This window comes from Lissotriton vulgaris, chromosome 3_1 (genome assembly GCF_964263255.1).
Source record: "Lissotriton vulgaris chromosome 3_1, aLisVul1.2, whole genome shotgun sequence".
Lineage (NCBI taxonomy): Eukaryota > Metazoa > Chordata > Amphibia > Caudata > Salamandridae > Lissotriton > Lissotriton vulgaris.
Window position 1 is genome coordinate 1379169327 of NC_141689.1, and position 3605 is coordinate 1379172931.

At 47.9% G+C, this 3605-nt stretch overlaps 1 pseudogene; it reads right to left on the reverse strand.

Moving 5' to 3' along the window:
• Nucleotides 1-1483: 1483 nt before the first annotated feature.
• Nucleotides 1484-2781, reverse strand: LOC147727937 (protein lin-7 homolog B pseudogene; annotated as a pseudogene).
• Nucleotides 2782-3605: the final 824 nt, after the last annotated feature.

Genomic DNA, 3605 nt, shown 5'->3' on the forward strand with positions numbered 1-3605 from the left:
AGTAATACAGTGATAACACTACAGATGGACACAACACAGGTTTTATAAAAATAAGTATTCTTTATATAGACTTAAACACAAGACCACAAACGCCAAAAATCCACAATACTACACTTAAGAATACTTACAAGATGATTAAAGTCTCTTAGTTCAAGTTGATGGTAAATGCGACAAAGTTCTCAACAAAGTACCTGGATGCGTAACGCAAAGTGAACATAAGGCTCGCGAAAGGGGAGATGTGTCGGTTCCATGACCCGGGGTAATGCTTGCGCAGAGTAGGGGATTCGTCGTGAGCCTTACCGGTGTGGAGGTGATGCGTAGATTCTCGCCCTGCGGGCCCGTTGCTGTGCGGAAGATGGCACCTTGATGCGATGATCCGGTTGCGATGCGAGAAGATGGCGCCCTTGATGCGGCGATGCAATGACGATGCAATGACACCCTGGAAGCCTTGCGACGGCTCTGTACTTTGGAGCCGCGACAGGCCCTGCGACACACTTCTCCGGTGATACGATGGCGACTCTCACGATGGTGTCATGCTTCTCCAGTGATGAGACCGCAGACAGCTTCGATGAATACACACTTCCAGGGAGATGCGGCGACGGCTCGCTTCTCCGGCGTCGCGATGATTTCATCTGCGGCGGCAACACGCTTCTTCTCGATGCGTCGCGCTTCCAGCTCCCAGCGGCACGCAAGTGACTGCAGTCAGAATTCCCAGCAAGGAAATTCAGGAGGGAGCTGGAGGTGAAGTTTTTTGTCCCTGAGACTTCAGCAGGAGGCAATCACAGTTCAAGCCCTTGGAGAATATTCTGTAGATGAAAGTCCTTACAAAGTTCCTTCTCCTTTCCCTTGGCAATGAAGCAACCACTGCAGGCCAACCCAGCAAACAGCACACTGGCAGAGGGGCAGTCCAAACTCCTGCAGATTCTTTGGTTCTTCTCCTTGGCAGAAAGGTTTCTTGTTCCAGAAGTGATCTAATTTCTTGGGATCAGGGTCCCAATATTTATACCCCAAAATTCTTTGTTCTCTGAAGGCAGAGAGGCCTCTACCTAGTGCAAACCAGTTCCTGAGCACTTTGCTTACATGACTCTTCTCTTCCTTTCACTGTGCAGGGCAGAGACATCAGCCGCCCCACAGGAGGTGGAGCCAGCACAGGGGAGCGAAGATACAGCTCTGGAGCACTCTGTTGACATGATTCCTTCTCTCCTTTCACAGTGCAGGGCAGAGACCTCAGACTAGCCACAGGGGTGGAGCCAGCATTGTAGAGGGAAGGCCCAGCCCTATTCAGGTCCCAGGTGAAACTCCTCCCTCCCATCTAGATGCAGATCTCTCTATTCACCACTGGACTGCCCCAGCCTGTCTCCTGGAATTCCCCAGCCCTGCCACACACAAACCCTGACAAGGAATACACAACCCAGCAGAGGCAGGCTCGAATGGTTAGGCAAGCAAATACCTGCTTTCACACGCACGCGCACAGAAGCTGTAGTACAAGATACACTTCAGTATACTGAAGATAATATATTTACGATGATCAAAACATAGATGGTCAGAGGAAAACGGCATGTAAAAGAGGAGCAACTGAGGAAAGATGAAGGGAGGAAATAGCTGAGAGAAGGTTAGGAAGTGTGGAGAGATGGTGCAAAGGAGGCAATAAAGAAAGGATAAACAGGAAAAGGAGAAAAGAGAGACACAATAAGCAAAAGTGAAAGGAATGAAAAGAAGGAATAAAGAAGTAGAGAAAGGAGAGAAAACAAGGAGTAAGACAGAATTGGAGGAAAGAAGGGATGATAGAGGGAGTAATTCAATCAAGAGACAAAAATAAGGGGATAAGAGACATTGGAATGTTGAAATAGAGGGCCAGATAAAAGGAAGGAAGAACCAAAAATGATTTTAAAATAAGAGATACAAAAAAAAGAATGAAAAAAGTAAAAATAAAAAGTACATGAAATAAACAATTGGTGGCTTGAGAGAAAAATAAAAGCATGTATGTGGATGGAAGAACTATTGAAAAGTCAAGCAATAAACAAATACATTCCATCTTTATAAACCAGTCTTTTGCGTCCTGGAGGATGACAGAGTCGGCCCTCTTGACCTTCGGGCTGTAGGGTGGTGAAGGTTACCCCCTAGATTCCAGAGACGAGTAGCTGTTTTGCTGCTGCCGGCGTCGTGCGGTCCTCATCTTCTCAAAGCGTGCCTCCATCTCCTCCAGGACCTTGGGAGTATAGCGTACCACTAGCTTCACTGTGCCCTGCGCAGCCTTAAGTAGTTCCACTGCCTTCTCGTGCTGCTCTCCTTCCACACTCACGCCATTGACGGAGAGCAACTGGTCTCCTCTCTTCAACCCTCCGTGACGGTCGGCAACTCCTCCAGGAATGATGCGAGAGATGTAGATGGGGGAGTTCTGCTCTTTGCCTCCCATGATGTTAAACCCCAACCCTTCGTCGGTTTTGGGGAGCTCCACCACGCGCGGGTGGGCATGGCATTCACTGGCAGCAAAGGCGGCAACTGTAGCCTTGGCTGTAGCATGGGCACGTATCTCTGCATTGCCAGAGACATCCAGGGTGTCATACAGCTGCTCATAAACCTCCCTTATAGCTGAGCAGAACTTGCTCTGCAGGAGTCGCTGAAGGGCTTGCAGTTTTTGGGGGGGCACCTCTCCATTCCGCTGCAGTCGCTCCAGCAGATCTATGGCTCGGGCAACATCTGTCCCTTGCATCTTTCATCACCTCCAAGCCCTGGGTAGAGGCACCTCCAGGAAGAAGGGTCGTGACAAGAGCAATTCCCGCACATGTCATCATCCATTCATTCACCCATTCGCTTTGCCGCACCCCGCTCCCTCCTCCCCGACATACACCCACACCCTGCGATGCTCACCCCTCTCCAGATCTGCTTTCTAAAAGTGGTATTTGCAAACACAGAATATTAAAATAAACTTTACTAAAAGATGTATTTTATTTTTCTAAATTCAGGCATACTAAATTTGAATTTCTACCGTGTTCCCTGAGTCAGTTAGGATTATAAGTATGTAATAATATTAACTGCCCATTCTGGCCTATGAGAACAGGTAGCCTTCAATAGTGAAAAACTAAAATGGATGTAATTCACTATTAGAACATGCTACACACATCAGAGCATGGCCTACCTTATACTTGCAATGCACCCTGCCCTTGGGCCTACCATAGGGGTGTCTAATATGAAGCAATGGGAAGGTTTAGGGACTGGCAAGTGGATGCACTTGGCCAAGTCGACATGGCAGTGCTAGACTGCACACAAGCCTTACAATGGCAGGCCTGAGACACATTTTACAAGCGGCTTCTGTGGGTGGCACAACCAGTGCTGCAAGCCCACCAGCAGCATTTGACTTACAAGCCCTGGGCACACATGGTGCACTTTACTAGGGGCTGACAGATAAATCAAATACCCCAAACACAAAGAAAGTGGGTTTGCTCAATTTGATCCGCACATCTACTGACTCTCCATGTCCATAGACAAATTGTTTTCTTATATTCCACTTGGGGAGAGGTGCTCATAAATGGTGTTTTACACCCACCCACTGGGGTGTTAATCAATCTATGGATCTGAGGAATCCAGACTTAATATTATATACA